Here is a 19,595-nt window from a genome sequence, read left to right as displayed (position 1 = left end):
TCAACCATCAACTGTTCTTGTATAGCAGGGGTCTCCAAACTATGGTCCAGGGGCTAGATGGGGCCCTTTTCCTACCTTTATCTGGCCCTTGGGGGCCCTATTCCTCCCACTGATATGAGACACTATTGACACCAAAAAACGGGGCATCATTCTTGTCACTGGCACCAACCATAAAGCTGGATACACACTATACAATATTCTTTCGATACCAAAACGATATAATATGAGGTCACACCTAAACACTTTAAATTTGTATGCATTCAGGCAGGCCCTTGCACTACATAGTTGAAGGTAAATCTAAAGGAAATCAAACAGCAAAAGTTGTATAGTGTGTATCCAGCTTAAGGCGCTATTTCTCCCCTAACACCAAAGATGGGACACTGTTTACTCCGACTGATGCCTGGAAAATTCTCAATGGCCACCGTCCAGTCCCCCTAAAATCTGAAGAACAGTAAACTGGTGTTATGTTTAAAATGTTTGGAGACTCCTGCTTTAGAGCCGGTTCACACTGAAGCGACACGACTCTGTACTACTTCGGGGGCGACTTGTGCATTACATTGCACCACGACGACTTGCAGGGACTTCACATAATGGAAGTCTATGCAAGTCGCTCTGAGGTCACCCCGAAGTAGTACAGGACCCTTTTTCTAAGTCGGAGCGACTTGTGTCGCTTCTATTAGAACGGGTCCTGTAGCGGTCAATGGACCGCGAGGGAGCGCGACTTGTCAGGCTGACAAGTTGCCTGACAAGTCGCGCTAATGTGAACCAGCTCTCATTCATTTATGTTTGGAATCATCCCATTGCTTAAATAAATAAGGAATCCAACAAGAACTCTCCTCTTAACTTCCAAGGTTCTATTTCTTGTGGGATCTCACTTGTTCTGCTGGACTTTTGTGTTACAGGTGACTTTAGCTGAAAGAGTGACACTCCCAATATTTAGTAAGTTAATGTAAAACTCCTAATCAATCTTATTTTTAATCCTCATGCAGCTAGCATTAGTAAATTTATAGGAAAGAACAAATTATATTTACTTTTTTTTTTTTACATTTCTTCCATTACTTCCTGGTTTCTTGCCTAGGCATATGATGTCATACAACCCAGGAGTCTTCAGGAGGGGAGGAGGGTTTTTTTCAGCTAAGTGCACTGTCCTGCGTGCATGCCTGAGCTAAGGGCAGGTGTATTCCAGGAAGTAGATGCTATATGAATCATTTGCTTTTACTCAAGATTAGTGATGGGTTTAGGTGTGTTCAGGATTGTAGTCCTAACCCACCTAAGCTGTTAACCTGCCAGGAAGCTGACAATGCACACCGGCCCACCGCTGCACAGACCAGAAAATGCCTTACTGCCTAGGATTGGCGGTGTGCAGTGTTTGCTTCCTGGCGGGATTGCTCAGGTTGGTTTGGGAATCCAATCTCAAACGCGCCTAAGCCCATCACTATTCAAGATGTCCATGAACAGAAATGCTAGGGGGTGGTTTTTCAAAGAGAATTCTCATCAAAATAAAGCATGGAGACATGGACTGAGGGGGGAGTTTGCTTTATAAAAAGGAATTAAATAGTGTTTTTGGTTTGTGGTGCTCAGATGCTGTGAAGATCCACTTTAAGCTAGTGTCCTCCACTTGCATTTTCTAGACCAGAAATATTGGTAGAACAGAACTTTTTAAATCAGGGTTGGACTTCAGATCATGAGCTTTCTGCACACAGTCAACTGAGGGTACCTGAACCCTGCAGTTGATTTATTCAGGGTAAAACATTTAGGAACTGATACATTAAAGACACATTTACTGTTTGAATATTAAGCATGTATGTCAGACAGACTGGCAACTGACGTACCAAATGGACGCCATGCAAATCATGCAGTGCAGGCAAGGATAACGGCTCCATAATTTTAATCCTACAATTTATATATTCATGCTTTTATGGAATCGTTTAACTTATGCGGTACAGTATCCATGCATTATGCACACTTTGATTTATACAAATGATATACATGTATTCAACGGTTAAAAAAAGCACACATTTTAGCAAGCTAAAGAACAGTCAAGTCACTGGATTGTGACTATATTTTAACAAAATGACAGAAAGCTGAAATACTTCAGATGCTTGCAGGCTGTCACTGAGATCAAGAAAATGAAAATGCCAAACTGTATAACTCCTTCAAGAGCTGAACCCGACTTCTTTTTTAGTAAGAGGCTTAGAAAGCTCAGTTTGATCGAAGGCGTTTAAAAGTGTCCTGTATGCAGTGAAGGAAAAAAATGACAGCACAGATTTCTTGGGTGCCCATGCATCCCGCTAATTAATTGGTGAACTGCTGAGTGACAACTGCTAATCCTGTTATCCGAAGCCCTTTCCTCTGTATCGTCACCCCTGGGGAGCGGAACAAGCGCTCTGCCCTGTGTCTTTGCTTTCATAATTTGTTATGTCTATACAACAAATCTACTCAGAGATTGTGCCACATGGATTTTTAATTTTTTTTATGCTGACTCCGGTTTTTTGGAATGGCCATAAACTTCCTACATACAAGTTGATAAGCTGGCAAATCAGATTAAGCTTGTCCTGGCCTAATAATATCCACCTGTGTATAGAAGGAAATATAATTAGATGGTGTCATCAGCATCTGTCAATGTAGGTGCTCAAACCACCTTCATGGTTCCGGAGAGTGGCAGAACCAGTTTTTTAATTCCCTAATTCAACTATGGGCCAAGTAAAAACACCTTTTTGCTGTGTATAAATACATTCTAGCAACCAATGAGTTAGCCAGGGCAGGTCCCACCCTCCATCCATGCCTTTGCTGCACTTCGGATGTCAGCTGTTGTGCCTCCTACTGTGCTGTGCCTCCGATGTCAGCTGCTGTGCCCTGTGTAAGGTAGGGCAGGGAAGAAGGCACAGTTATTGGTATGAAGGACGGAGGAAGCTAATGAAAAGGGGAAAATATCAGAAACTGTAATATGAAGGGGCGGGGGTGATATAAAACAGGCAGGGCAGGAATGTGAAGGGAGTGATATGAAGGGGGATGGAGTTCTACAAAGGGGGTGAGGACAGAAATGTGAAGGGGTGCTGGGGAAGGTAGGGTTCTAAAAAAAAAAAAAAGGGATGAGCATAGAAATGTTGGGGGGTGCTATAAAGGGAGTGAGGACAGGAATGTTAAGGGGTAGGGGGCTGGGGATTGCAGTGTGAAGAAATGGGTGAGGACAGTTATGTGAATGGGGTACTATAAAGGGGGTGAGGACAGTTATGTGAAGGGGGTGCTATACAATGGGTGAGGATAGTTATGTGAAAGGGGGTGCTATAAAGTGGGTGAGGACAGGAATGTGAAGAGGGTGCTAAAAAGGGGGTGAGGATAGAAATGCGAAGGGGGACTGGGGACTGCAATGTGAAGGAGGAGTATTATAAAGTGGGTGAGGACAGGAATGTGAAGGGAGCGTGATATGAAGGGGGCTGGGAACTGCAATTTAAAGTAGGGGGTGATATAAAGGGGGGCCGCAGACAAGAATGTGAAGGGGGGCTGAGGACTCTAATGTGAAGGGGGTATGAGAACACTGATGTAATAAAAAAGGATTGTGATGTGAAGGATCTGAGACAAGGTTCACATTATTGCGTAACGCATGTAGGCGGACCATTTTTTTCAGTGGGCTTCCTTATAAGCAGAAACACAGAAAATAAGTCCCTGACCCTTTTTTTTTTTAATTGTGCCATACAAAGCTTCATGGTACTGTGGCACCATGCGGTGTGGCACTCGAAAAATGTCTCTCTTTCTTTCAATAATTTTTATTTATTTTTTAGAAGAATAGCAAAAAAATATATACATAATCCAACAAACTATATGGCATGTACAATGGCTCAACCTGAAGCTTAAAGTTGACAGAACAAAGATAACAAGCAATCGTGAGTATTGTGATCTGAAGTGAGACCAAATTAAATGGGGAACAAATGAAGTCTGTCATCCCTCTGACACCCCCAGTGGGAACAAACTGTGTCATGGGGGACAGACAACATTCCAACCTAATGGAAATGAAGATATATGCCGTAGGTTACCGATATATCCAGAAACCAAAATATTCAGAAGGCATGTTGATGAAGTAAACAATAAAAGGTCTTAGATATAATACATTATAGGCGTACCGGTGTGTGAAGAAGAAACTTACCAGCCACTCAAATAAGCAGAGGTCATCCCTTCTCCCCTATGGGTAGACCAAACCCCTAATGAAGTAAGTGATATGACTAATAACGGAAATATGTTAATACTTGTTGAGCCAGTTAAGAAAGAATATAACTGGAAAAAGGGAGATCTCAACAAGAGGAATGGGTGAAGGACAGGGCGTCCATATAAGGAAAAGAATAGTAGGCAAAATAACTTTAGAGGAATCACAATGGATGCTGTATGTAGTTCTTCCAAGGATCCAAGACTGCTTCGAATTTTTCAGATGTGCCCAGTAGAAGATTAGCTGTCTTCTCCTGCACCATAATCCAGGATCATTTTGGCCTAGAACTCTCTTTCAAACCTACATTATATAGCTATACCGTGCTTTGTTCAATACCATCAAAAGGTATGAAAACAGAGGCAAATCTGAGAGTAACAACTAGAGCAAAAACTGCATCCAGAATAATAAGAATCTGTAAGTATAACTAGCGCTTTGCTTTAAACAGTGGTCAAAGCAGATTCCTTGACACAGTTATGTGTGATAGCACTGAAATTGGCCCAGCAGAAAAGAGGTTACTGGAGATCAGCTAAACTCAGAACCCTTCCTAAAAAAACTGTACAGCCTTCACTAAGCAATCTGTTCAAAAGAAGCAATCGTCAGAGCCGTAGGAATCAGCTGTTAGCAAAGCGTTGGCAGAACAAAGTTTTCCAAGTCCTCTCTCCGGGTTCGGCACCGCTGAATTTTCCATCAGTAAATAACACTTTGCTGAACTTAACCCGTTCTGTGTCTGACTACGTCTGGGGTTATCTAAAACGAGGGCTGACCAAGATTACTGGTACCTATACAATACGGCTCTATGAACTTGGTATAACATAAGGATTACTGCTATTTCCACCTATCATATTATGGAGGACTTATCCTAAAGCTAATCCTATTCACAATATATACTGTAAGTGAAAGTGCTCGTATTTTTACAAGCAAGTGGCACTAAATCTGTGCTATACTCTTATAGATCTTCAACTATTTTAAGCCAAAGAGTTTTTTCTAAAGTTCTCTATATTATAGGTATCCCAGATACATTCAATCATGATTTCTTATGTTCTATATATATGTGGTATCAAGTTTTTTTTTTTTTTTAATAAATACACCAAATAGAGCTAGTGGCAGATTAAGGATAATTGGATAAATGACCTCTGGTTTCCCACGCACAAGGGGTTCCAATAGGTTGTCAAACTTTTTGTAATTAGCATTGTACATATTATTTAAGAGAAGCAGTTAAAACTCCCCCTGTGGTCCACCTTGAATTGTTGCATCCGAAATTACTAGAACTGACCCCAGTACCCCTTTCCACCCATTGCTCCTATTTCTTTCCCTGCACGAGACACTACCCATGGGAAGGCATGGTGGTAGCCATGATGGATTATAACATTTCCTGCCCACCCTTGGCCTGGATCGGCTCAAATGGGTGGTCTCCCATAATAAGAAAAGAAAAATCAGTCTAGGATATTTCAAAGGGTTGTGTGTCCTGCTGACATTTTTATGGGGACTGTGAAATGCCTCAACCATTTGTTCTAAAAGTCTATTTGTAACCACTTTCTGTCCTCTTAGTGAGGGGAATGTAAAATGTGAATAAATGTCCTGTTTTTAGGATTTGTCATATGTTTAGGTGACGATTGACTGATGGCTTGGAAATATCACCTTTTTTGGAAGACAACTCTATTTCTTCACTATAATCTCACAGGTTCCCCTTCATACCTCTGCATTTGTCATGCAATGAGGTGTATTTTACCACATTTTCACTAAATCCCATTAATGCCTATGGAAGATGCTTTTGCTGAAGATCACAACAAAGATGCAAAACATCAGATGATTTGTGCCTGCATCTACAGCAGCTTTCACTATCCCCTCTTCTGCATAGGGGTGCACCGATCCGACTTTTCTAGTCCCGATACCGATACCTGGTTTTGTGTATCTGCCGATACCGATACCGATCCGGAACTACACACACACACACACTATATATATATATATATATATATATATATATATATATATATATATATATATATATATATATTTTTTCCGGTTCAAATCCACCATGTGCACCTGAGCGTCTTCAATGTGGTCTGGTATATGATCTGTCATTTACATGCAATTTTTATGTGCCCCCCTCCCTCTCTTTATGTTATGTTGATGTCATTATATTATATTTATCTGTACAATTGTTTAATAAAATGTATCATTTTAACTTGGATATACAGTGTCTAGTGGCATTCATAGTCCCACACCATTGGGGAATTCTTTTTGTACGGAAATCTATATTTGGGTCATAAGCAGCAAAAATCGGACAGAAATTGTAGCTTTACCCCACTCGTTTTTATTGTTGTTTTTCTCCATTAGAGGTAATCTCCCCTTATGCCCCATACACACTATAAGAAAATCAGGTGAACATCCAAGGAATGATCGTATTATTTTCTGATCGTGTGTACACAACTTTTCACAACCAATTCCGACCCTGCAAAAGAAAATTTCCAAATGGGACAAACTCCAAAATGTTTCTAATTTTTCGTTTGTGTACCATTTTCGTAAAATTTTTGGCGCTGAAAACATACACTATTTTGCCGCTTATGGTGTGTTTTTCGTAGGTCATGTGACTCAAAAAAATGCATCAAAAACGTAACATAGAAGCGTTATTGATGCGTTTTCAATGCATTTCAACGGGGAGGCGCGTTTTTACTGCGTTGAAGACACACACAGAATTTAAATGGATGTATTTTTTCTTGAGCTTTTCTTGCACTAAAGGTGCTGAATACAATTATTTAAAAGAATATATATACTTTTTTTTTTTAAAAATGTAGTTTTTGGTTTCGGTTTTCAGCCAAAATTTTCATTCGGTGCAATATATATATATAATTTCCTATCCAATCCAAAGCTTAAAAAATCAACTGATGAAATAGTTGTATAATGGGCTTATGCTTGAGTGTGTTTTTATCAAATGAATAAATGCTGACCCTTGACTGAGTAATTATATTTCAAATAAAATGTTAGCCTTTAAGGCATATAGCGTGCCCTTTGTAACCCTATTATCACACAAAAGCTGCTAAGCATCCTAATGGGACCATTGACCTGTCATATGAGGCTCAGTATGAGCATCTCTGTGACCACAGCTCCTATACAGATGAAAATATTCAGATAAATGCTGAATATTATTACTGGCCTTCCTAAATGAAACAAACATGACTTGTATTATTTCATTGCACTTAACATGGAAACCACCAATCGATATCAGACATGCCAACACAACCTACTTCATTGTCCGGTTCAATATTCCCTCTTTCCTTTTCTGAGTAAACCAGGTTGCAGCTAATGAATTGATGTGAACTGACTTCTAGAAATAAATAATTCATTGAGGAAATGTAAATCAGGTAAAAAGCAAGAGAACCAGTCAGACCAACGGCTGCTATGATGAAATGTCTCAGCTTGGCGTCTATGTGGGTTTTTAGGTAACGACAAAAATAGCTCTTAAATGACACAAAGCGCAATGCTTGAATAGCATGTTATAATAGTCAATCAATCTGAATAAAGATTGTATGAAATCCCAGGAATTCTCAGTACGGTACAGCATTGTGCGCTAGAACAAGCTGTAATTTCAGTTAATGTGGCTTAGGTATTGATTATACATCTCACAGTACATTAAGATATGAGGGACTCCCGGCATCGGTGTGAATTTCCTCCTATCTCTGTACAATAATAATCAGCGGTGGATAGAAATGTGCCTTGGTAGGGGAGTTCCTTGTCCTGGGACAGGGCAGAGTGCCAATGATTTCCTGATCCCTCTACACTCTCATCTCTGGTCCACAGAGAAGACCTGGCTGGGGAGATGTAATCGTCTTCCTTCGCTGGGTTATTAACGAGCTCTGTGCGACCCTCAGTACCGGGCGCTGTGTAAATCAACCTCTTTACAACCAGGCAGATAATGAAGCAGCAGTTTCTCAGGCATGAAACAAGGGGGCAGAGAACCCTGAGATTTAATGTCGCAGTCTCTCCAAGGACAAAAGTCAGCCAATACCAATCATAGGTGACGGATGCCATTTTCACATTAACGAGGTTTACAAGGCAAGTAGAAGGCTTCACGCAACTGATGTGCTCTGTTACAGCAAAACTGCCACCTACATGCATGACAAAAGCAGGTTTTTATTATATGAAGAGAGTACTTTTTTGGTGGTACTTTCTCCTAATTCCTCACCCAGGAGAGGATGACATATCTTTGGGTGGCCTGCAGCCTTCTAGGAAACACGTCACCCATCCCAAGAGCCTTTAGGACCAGTCTACCCAAAGTCATGGGCAGGAGGCTATAGGACCAGTCTCCCCAAAGTCCATAATCTCACACAAGCGCAGGAGGCTTTAGGACCAGTTTCCCTTAAAGTCCATAATCTCGCACAAGCGCAGGAGGCTTTAGGACCAGTCTCCCCAAAGTCCATAATCTCGCACAAGCGCAGGAGGCTTTAGGACCAGTCTCCCCAAAGTCCATAATCTCGCACAAGCGCAGGAGGCTTTAGGACCAGTCTCCCCAAAGTCCGTGATCTCACACAAGCGCAAGAGGCTTTAGGGCCAGTTTCCCAAAGTCTGTAATCTCACACAAGCGCAGGAGGCTTTAGGGCCAGTTTCCCAAAAGTTTGTGATCGCACACATGAGCAGGAGGCTATAGGACCAGTCTCTCAGTGATCTCGCACATGCGCAGGAGGCTAATGGACCAGTCTCCCTAAAGTCTATAATCTCACACATTCGCAGGAGGCTATAGGACCAGTCTCTTTAAAGTCCGTAATCTCACATATGCGCTAGAGGCTATAGGACCAGTCTCCCTAAAGTCCGTTATCTCACACAAGCGCAGGAGGCTTAAGGACCAGTTTCCCAAAAGTCTGTGATCTCCCACATGCGCAGGAGGCTATAGGACCAGTTTCCCAAAAGTCAGTGATCTCACACATGAGCAGGAGGCTATAAGACCAGTCTCCCTAAAGTCCATGATCTCACACATGTGCAGGAGGCTATAAGACCAGTCTCCCTAAAATCTGTGATCTCACACATGTGCAGGAGGCTTAAGCAACAATCTCCTTAAAGTCCATGATCTCACACATGTGCAGGAGGCTATAGGACCAGTCTCCCTAAAGTCCGTGATCTCACACATACACAGTACAGAGCCAGCCGTGAGTCATCAGAAACTGACAGTTGGCTCCTGAATGCAAGATGGAGGTGCAGAAGAAGAAGAAAAGCCCTGAAAAAAATTAGGTGCATGGAGGACAGCGTTAGAACTTCACGGGCTGGTAAGTATGTGTTTCTTAAAGCAGAACTAAACCAATCAGTTTAAACGTTTTTTAAAAAACATTTCCATTTCCAGCATGCCGGAAACGGTCACATTTGCCATCAAACATTAATCATCAAATGGCTGGTATAATAACTGATCACATGTGCTGCCTCATTGCAGTTGTAGTTTAAAACAGAAGCTAAGATGACAGCTTCCACGGCTGAAAAGGATAGGAGGGTTTAGTTCCGCTTTCAGGCCCTGTTCACAGCTAGCAATTTGGGATCGTGGGTGGAATTGCTGTGCTTCTGCCCGCAATTTCAAATCGCACTGCAATCCTTGGACTCACACAGCCTGACTTGGGAGCACTTGCATGATTACCTCCTTAGCATCTGGTTTAGTAAGGAGGCATCCAGAGGAGGAAGGAACAGACAATGCCAGTGGGGGACTGCCAGAAGAAGAGGCAAGGGACCGCTCTGCACAAGATCGGTACAGAGCCGTTAAATGTAACATTTTCACAAAAAAAAAAAAACATTTAGTAAAATTGCTTTTTCATTTTTTTTAGTGTTCCATCTCTAATGAACAGAATGCAAAAGGTAAACATTACAAAAACATAAGGAAAAAATATATACAATTATTATTAGATTGTAGAGGGCAGAGTAAAAACAATGTTGCCTTAGGCATGTGCCTAGTTTGCCCTTATAACAAAAAATGGCTGTAAATATTTGGTACAGGAAACCAGTGCAAATATGGGCTGCTATTGCTGTACCCTGCTTTTTAAAGTTCTAGTTGCCTGGCTATCAAAGGCTTCTAAGATTACTGCCTTGACCTATTGAGATCAGCAGTGTTTACTTTACTGGCGGCATACTTGTTCTTGGTGGGCGACTCAAAACATTGATTCCAGAGACAACCAGAAAACTAGCATTATCAGAAGGTGGTCAACAATGCAGCCTTTTGTCGCTCTCTCGCGGGTTCTCTCTAAGACCGGAAGTTTATTATTTATTGTGAAAACTGCCATTTCTGAAGTGCTCACTTCTATACCATGTCCTATATTACTTGGATGCCATTTTATGAATAGCACACAAGTTTTAAGTTTCCTGCTACATTACAACAGCAAGGAAGATGGCCCGTGCTCCCTATAAATAGATGTAACCCGAGCAGAGCAAAGCACACTGTATTATAAATGGGACAGACAGGGCCATTGAACAGAACATGCTTGAAAAACAAGAAGGAGATAATATTCCTATTATGACTGTGTGGCCTTCCGATGGGCTGACACATAACTCTTTCAGGCCATTTTTCTTCTTGTCTTGATTTATGATTTTAGCTTCGCACCTGTTCTATTTATCCTGATCTTTACTGCATACACACCCATTACTATGCAGCCCATCTGTGTGTCACAGCTTATTCAAACATCTTCTTTGGGGTAGTCGTGTTTGTCCATACAGAGCTTACTGCAGCTTCATTCCTGAAAAAAAGGTTTTAAAGTGTACCTGTCCCCTGGCTTTAATACAGAAAACCATTATTTAGGCTCAAACTGAACAACTGATATCACTTGAAACTGCTGTCTAGTCCACCTCCCTCAACCAGAGTTCCATGGTACTCAAGGGATCTTACATAGGCTGCTAGGGAGTCCTTGAACCATGAGTAATTTCTTCCTCCCAGATAAATAACCACCAACATCAATAATAATTGCTACCACACTAATGTAATGTGGCTTGACGGTATAGTCAATTTCAGCAAGGGTTCCTTGAGACCTGAAAGTTTTTTCAAGGGTCCCTCCACGTTAAAGAGGTCGGGAAAGGTTGGTCTCCAAACTGCGGCCCTTTGCTTACCTTTATCCAGCCCTTGGGGCACTAATCCTCCCACTGATATAAGGCCCTATTCTGCCAAGTGAGACCAACAATGGGGCACCATTTCTCCCACTGACACCAACAATGGGGCACCATTTCTCCCACTGACACCAACAATGGGGAACAATTTCTCCCACTGACACCAACAATGGGGTACTATTCCTCCCAATGATACCAACAATGGGGTACTATTCCTCCCAATGATACCAACAATGGGGCATTATTCCCCCTACTGATGCCAAAATGTGGTAATGTTTATTCTAACTGATGCCCGCAAAATGACATCTTTCTTACAAAAAGGAACATTCCCTGATTTTTTCAAATCTGGTCACATACATTACAATCTCCCTTTATATTAACTAACAACTACAACTGCAACAGTCTACCTCAGAGGTCTCCAAACTTTTTAAATTGAGTACCAGTTTACTGTCCATCAGACTTTAGCGGAGCTGGACTGTGGGCAGTAGGAGTGAACAATGCCCTGTTTTTGGTATTCGAGAAATAGTGTCCCATGCTTGGTGTCAGTAGTGGAAATAGTGTCCCATCCTTGGTGTCATTAGGGGAAATAGGGTCCCATCACTGGTGTCAGTGGGAGGAATAGTGCCTCATCGTTTGTGTCAGTGGGAGGAATTATGTCCGATTGTTAATGTCAGAGGGAGGAATAGTGCCTCAATGACCAGATAAAGGCAAGCAAAGGGCCACATCCGGCCCCCGGGCCTCAGTTTGGAAACTACTGGCTGGTCTACCTGACCTTTTTTGCTTATGGGAATGTGTCCTATGGAGTTAAGCTGGCAATAGATGGCGTAAACTTTGGATGATTCCGCTAAAAAGGGCCAAATTTGAGCCATGATTGCCTCTGAAAGCACCGCTTGGCTCTACAAAAATGGATTTAAACATGACGTATCTGGGTGTAAAATGAATCGGCCAAACAGTGACTATGTCCTTTTAGATGCAGTCACTGTTTGGCAGCACCACTGAATATATGGAAAACAATAGCTGGTATTGGAGATTTCGCTATCCACACTGTTTAGTGTGGATTGGGGAAACAACTGAATTTTTTCTCGTTCGGCCTGTGGGACGAATTGGGGGAAAATTGAGTCGTGTAAGGCTAGCTTAAAAGGTGTAAGCTTGTGAAAACAGAAGCCACTAAGGAAAACATAACAGAACACTTATTAAAGTAATGGCATGTCAATTCACGAATTGCCCCATATGGCAGGGGGCACCAAATTCTAAAGCCCACTATGCAAAAAAAACAAAAGGAAACCATTATGAACCACATAGAAAAAAACATCCACAGTGGCAAGCCTCCATCCCTAAATAAGTATACAAACTAAATTGCAATATATCACTTGAAGGGGGACTGGGACATCTCTCTAATATGAACTACACACATCAACATGTGCTGGATGTGCCCATATTTTTTCCTTTCTATGGATCACATTTCAAACTTGGCCTGCCCTCTGGATGTCCCCCTGACCTGGATGGGCTCTCCTGCCACAGCCCCGTGGGAAGCATGTTTCTGACACCCCTTCACCCCCTTTTTTTAAATGCTGGTTTCACTTTTTGAGTTGACCTATATTTTCTTGCATCACACTCCTGATGAAGCAGACAGGGTTCCGCGAAACGTGTTGAGTTTTAGGATGTCAAGTTAATTTGTGTGTTATATGTACATCAATCATGTATTTTGTATATTTTTTTACACATATATAATCATGTACTAGTTTATTATAAATTTATTTTACTAACTAGGAACTTTTACATGTCAGCTCTGTATTTTATATGTTCATATTATATTTATGAATTGTCATTATGTACTTGATGATCATGGAATTTTGCTGTTTTGCTGTTTTTTTTTCCAATAAATTCATCATTATATGCATTTTGTATATTCATTTTTACAAAGTGGCTGGCCTCATTTAAAGTCCCGTGACCTTTTCAATTTAGTTTGTAACCATATGCACCACTGACTTGCTGGGAGCAGTGGTCCACAGCGACCAATCAGATGCCACCTTTCATCAGATTAGACCATTTAGAGCAATAAATAATAACTAGATAGCCTTTGAAAACGTCACCGGATGTGACGAAACGCGTCAGTACGTGGACCGCACATTGGAACGCAAGCTGGATTTACCTCCGCTCGCCACTCTGCATGGTATCACTTATTGTCACGGACAGTATTTGCGATAGATCCTTACCGGATCCTGCTGAAACTCTGCTATATTAACATTTTGGGAATAAACTTCGATGTACAATACTACACTATCTGGAGCCTTTTTATTTTCCTTTCATATTGACACCACGAGCTGCCTTGAGAACTGCGAGGAATGAAAAATCATTAGCAGCATAGGAAGATCTTAAAGGGAACTTGCCATTTCAAGCTCGATTGGTCTCATTGCTGTAAGGTATATGAGACCCACTACATCTGGTAAGTTACCCATTTTATAGGTTGCTGCATGGGAAGAAGGCATCGAGCACCTGCACTTTTACCAGTCACCGTTTAAATTTTTATGAAAGCACCTGCACAAAAAGTTTTTTAGAAGAAGAACTATCACGGAACTTTGGCAATAACTCACATATATTTTTATATATTTTTAAATTTTATATTTTTATATTTTGATACTTTTGATATTCACATACAATTATATTTTTATCTTTGCAATATAAGATGGACTTGAATTAATTTATGTATGAAATTATAGGAATTTGGTATTGGATTGGCACATAATTTTGCACATTTGCACATTTATATTTTACTAATTGCACAATTTTTATGTTACATGTTTTACTATTTTAGCAAGCGCGGTAGATAGCCCTATTTTTAGGACTATTTTTTCTCAATAAATAATAATTGCTGACAGGATAGGATGCTGTAGACTACTTTACAAATGATATGTAATGGTAAGATCTAATATATACATATATATTTTTTTTTTTAATTGCCAAAAGGTAAAAACTCAATCCTTCCAAGCACAATATAAACCAATTTAAAATGATCATGGCATTACTAGATCATAAATTACATGATTTTTTTTATGACGCGTTTATGGAACGTGTTGAAAAGTTTGGTCTTTTTGTGTTTTTTTTAATCATGGGTAACAATTGTAAGAATTTTGTTGTCGTTCCCATACTCAGTTTAGCCAGGAGACAAACATGTAACGGATTGTAAGCTCTCCCTGGAGGGGTTGAAAGGTGAAAAATAGCAAGGAATTCTTATCAGCAGCGAGCCAACTAGCAGTAATAGGAAGAGCAACACAAATACAGAGGAAGGAAGTAGTTTCTATGTTTCTACAACACAAAGTATGTACTTAACCTGCAGTACGAGAACAAGGCAAGGTTCTTCTACAAAACATAAAGAGCTCAGCCCAGCGTCAAAGGTGGTGCAGCATGGAGCCACCCTTCTCAGCCTGTTACACCCTCCACCCAGGATTCCAGGCTCTGAATCACCGGACACCTTGCAAGGATAAACAAAATGCCTCATTTTTCTGCCCATAACCTGCAGATTACCCAAGGAATAAAATCTCTAGGTCATGGATTGAATGCTGATCAGCCAAATTTGGGCTCAGTAAGCTTCCAAATCATCGTGTTACTGAACTAGCCATAAAAAAAAATAACATCTTTCTTTTAGAAAGCTGCAGGAATAAAGCATTGCAAGTCAAACATTAACAGATCTGATCATACAAAAAAATGATCACCAAATCTGTAAGGTGTACTGTATCTATATGGCTTTCAGGATGATTATTAGTTTGTATGATAAATAAAATGATCAACAGACAGATAGGAGGTGAGTATATGGCAGGTGTTCAAATTCAGATATTGATCATATAGAGAAATGCAATTTTTGCTCCGTATGATCATCTGAACATTAGATCCACAGGGAGGCCTACACATGAAAGTTCAATTGAATGTCAATGCAATTTCACGTTTTTGTTTTGACAGATGTGTGTAGGCATGCATGCCTGTATGTTATCTCAGGAGCATGTAGGTATGTGCCCTGAGTAGTATCCCCAGGTGCTGCTCTTAAAGATAAATTCTAGGAAGATATCTAATACCAATCAATAAATGCATGTTTTTTTTTTTTTTTTTAGATTTAAAGAGAACCTGTCACACTGTCACAAGAGAAAATTGCCATTGCTGACCTCTCCTTCTGAAAATGCTACTTGTCGGGATGTCATGCTGACCCTCTAAACCTTGCAGATATTGACTTCAGATGTTCCAATTTACAAGCTACTTCTAGGTCATGGCACAGGAGCTATTGGTTTAAAAGCAATATAACACCAAGAAAAGTAGCATTTTCAGAAAGATGTAATCAGTGGCATTTTGTGAATAGGAGGGTCAGCGTTAGCTGCCAATCCAGTTCTCCAGTTCTGCTTCAGTGCACATGTGCTGACAATGATCACACTGGCAGTACAAGAAGCAAAGTTAGCAGCATGAAGTCTATCACCAGTGCAGTTCCTTCATATTTAAATCAGTAAAATGGGGGGGGGGGGGGTGTATTCTTAACCAAGCACTGCAGATTGAGAGCCTGGCAGTCATATTTAAATCAGTAAAATGGGGGGGGGGGGGGTATTCCTGACCAAGCAGTGCAGATTGAGAGCCTGGCAGTCATATCTGAATCAGTAAAATGGGGGGGGGGGGGTATTCCTGACCAAGCAGTGCAGATTGAGAGCCTGGCAGTCATATCTGAATCAGTAAAATGGGGGGGGGGGGTATTCCTGACCAAGCAGTGCAGATTGAGAGCCTGGCAGTCATATTTAAATCAGTAAAATGGGGGGGGGGGGTATTCCTGACCAAGCAGTGCAGATTGAGAGCCTGGCAGTCACATTTAAATCTGTAAAATGGGGGGGGTTATTCCTGACCAAGCAGTGCAGATTGAGAGCCTGGCAGTCATATTTAAATCAGTAAAATGGGGGGGGGGTATTCCTGACCAAGCAGTGCAGATTGAGAGCCTGGCAGTCACATTTAAATCTGTAAAATGGGGGGGGTATTCCTGACCAAGCAGTGCAGATTGAGAGCCTGGCAGTCATATCTGAATCAGTAAAATGGGGGGGGGGGGGGGTATTCCTGACCAAGCAGTGCAGATTGAGAGCCTGGCAGTCATATTTAAATCAGTAAAATGGGGGTGTATTCCTGACCAAGCAGTAACAGACCAAAATGGTTTGCAACAGGCAGTGATCATCTAACTTCTGTGGCTCCCTTAAATAAAAGTGACTTAAGCCTTCCAAAAATGAGCCTTTTGCTTTAGGCTGGAGAAACCTCCATTGAGAATGATGAGGGAACTGACAAATGCCTATTCTTATTATATTCACTAGTTTTGAACAACAACTCAAATGTTGTTACTTTTTCAAAATTATCTATCCACAGATTTTCATCCATGCATCTAAATCTCTGCAACCAACAGCAAAGACTACGGTTGCTCTCATAAACGCTACTCTGTTAACTTCCTAATTAGGCCCATACGGCCAATTGAAACTTTTTTTTTTGTCTAGAAATTGTTGCCTAAAATACTCAATCCAATATATAAATGATAAAGAAACCCTTTCCTTGCCAGGCAGGTTTCCCTCTTATTGATTTTTGTACTGGAAGGAAAAACAATATTTATTCCACAACGTATCCATTTGATTGCTCTCTAGGTTTCTGCTTCTTGTTGAATTAAAATAAAAATGACATCCTCTTTTCCAAGCACAGACAGATCATCTGGGCACATTTCTTCCAGTATCCAGTGCCAGAAATCTGCGGCGAGGGTGAAGGTGGCACAGCAGAGAAAAGGGAACGCCAAAAAACAGAAAGCAGATGGGGGTGATTAAAAAAATAGGAGGCACAGGAAAACAGTAAGAGTATTGATTCAAGGGAAGCATTGACATGCTAATTTATTTGCAATGGTCCTGCTCGTTTTGGTCCATTGCTGGCACACTTCGAAAAGGAGACGAAGTTTCAATAGTTGATGAAGTCTGTTTTCTTTTTTTTTGTTTCCCATTGCTGCTCAGACACAGAGTAAACTTGAACGGGAAACAAATTGTATGGGGAGGGGTGGATTAGCCTGGAGGGTGCCTGTGGGACACTGGAAAATCCCTTCTAAAGCAGCCACAAAAGCAAAATTGCTGAAAGCTGGTAATATAATTCACCCTTTACTGTCCCTGGAGAGCTAGACTTCTCTACATTTTTTACCTGGACTAATAATATGTTGGAAAATTCATTAAGCCAGCAGCACCACCCAGCCTTTAGCGCAATGCCCTGACCGTGGAAAGTAATCAGATCTTCACAGTATGGAAATTAAGATATTTCCACAGATTTCAAAATGGGGTTCTCTAAAGGAACAAAATGGACTCAGGATTATGTGCCTGCTCATTCAGACCTTGTGTGGAAGATTGAGCTCCCAAATCATATGTTTCCGGTTTGGTTTAAAGCTTAAAAAAAATAAAAGTTAGATATTTTTGAAGCAAACATCCAACCAAATACATCCTGATGGATAAAGGTGAGTCAACTGCAAACTTGCAGCCTTTGGGCTGTCCATAAACTACCAGTCCAAGCAATATATGCCAGCTTCTAGGGTTTGGTAGCCCCCAAACAGCTTAAGGGCTCATTTACACTTACTTCGACTTTAACCCACATTAAAGCGTATGTTTTTGATGCTTCTGTGATGTTTTTTTGAATCTTGGCCAATTCCCTATGTGTGTTGATTTTCTATTTGTTTTAAAGGGGCCTAGTAGAACCCTGACTCAGTAGTACCCCCACTCAGCAGATCCCCTGCTCATAATTACCCTCATTCAGCAGATTACTCACATATGCCTCGTTTCCACTGAGCGGGTCGGTTCGGGTCAGTTCGGTACGGTGCGCTATTTTGAGTGTTTCCATTATGAAAGTGGCCCATACAACCGAACAAACCCGCACCATTCCTGGTCCTCCTTCAGATGTAGGGCCATAGGAAATGGTACGGTACGGTTAGGGCGGAGCTACTGGCGTCATTCGATACATTCCACTGATTGGTGGACAGGAAAATGTCAATGCTCACGTCAAATGAAAGCACAAAACAAACCTTACATTTGGCGTGAACCCTGCATGGCCCCTGGCGGTCCGACTTGCAGTGGAAACGCTCACCTGAATAGGCCGGACCATTCTAACCCTTCCGAATTGTACCGACCCGAACCGTTCCGCTCAGTGGAAACAAGGCATTAGTAGTACCCTTGTTCAGCAGATCTCAGCTTAGTAGTATCCTCGTTCAGCATATCCCCTGCTCAATAGTACCCTCATTCTGCAGATTCCCTGCTCATTAGTACCCTTGTTCAGCAGATCCCCTGTTCATTAGTAACTTTGTTCAGCAAATCCCCTGCTCAGTAGTACCCCCAGCTTTGCTGATCCCCCACTCACTAGTAAACCCCAGGTCTGATGATCCTCTGGTTAGCTGATCCTCCTCTCTCTAGTCCCCGCTCCCCACCCACTATTTTGCTCCCGTGCTGCTTACCACGTGTGACATCTGCTAGTTTATCCTGCCCCAATCCCTCAGCTCTGCTGATCCTCTGCTGCTCAGTCCACTCTCTCCGATCCCTGCTCACCTTCTATGATAGCGTTCCTATGTTGCCAAGTGTGCTGTCTGCTAGTTGCTCCAGTCCAGACCCCGCTCACCTTCCTGTTGCTCAATGCTGCAGACCAGATGTGACATCTGCCCCACACACTGAGTATATACACACACATGAACCAGAAGTGACTGACGATGACGTCTTTCTGGTTTGCTTTTTGGTTTCCCAGTGCATCCTGGGCTATCTTATACCTTCAATACCTCAAATACAACCCGAAGCTAAAGCTGAATAAAATCCCCTCAAATGCTCAGGTGCTGTAAGTGAGCTTTGACACAGACTTATACGGAGGCTTTGGAGATGCTTTGAAGCACCAAGAAAGCGACATGGGGTATAATTTTTGAAGCAGAGCAAACAAAAATTTGAGCAGGACTGTAAGCTTACCATTTTATTTAGAGACAGGTGCTTTGATTGGCATTCATAGTGATTTAAAAAGTTTTTCCAATGCCACATGTAAAAGCAAGTGTAAATGAGCCCTAAGGCTGTGACATTTAGGCATGTTAAACTCTTTCCTGCAAAAATGAAGCATGAGGGGACATGCATTGAATAAACTCATCTTGAATGTTCTTCTGTGGGAAGTAAGAGATCTTTACATAATAGGTCAGTCATTCTGACATGGTAAATGTACATGCTGCACAGGGAAGGTAAACCAGGCAAAGATATTGCCATTAAAGCACATGAGAAATGTTGTAAGTCAAGGGAGTGATCACATCATCATGAAGATGTGTGTC

At 41.4% G+C, this 19,595-nt stretch overlaps 1 protein-coding gene across 1 annotated transcript in view; it reads right to left on the bottom strand.

Annotated features, from left to right (window-relative positions):
- Window positions 1–19,595, bottom strand: part of EPHA4 (EPH receptor A4) — a 104,616-nt gene that overhangs the window by 71,906 nt on the left and 13,115 nt on the right. The window lies entirely within an intron of this gene.

This window comes from Pelophylax lessonae (genome assembly GCF_965119305.1).
Source record: "Pelophylax lessonae genome assembly, chromosome: 3".
NCBI classification, from domain to species: domain Eukaryota; kingdom Metazoa; phylum Chordata; class Amphibia; order Anura; family Ranidae; genus Pelophylax; species Pelophylax lessonae.
Note: the sequence above shows the minus strand (reverse complement) of the source record. Positions and strands in the feature narration are given on the sequence as shown.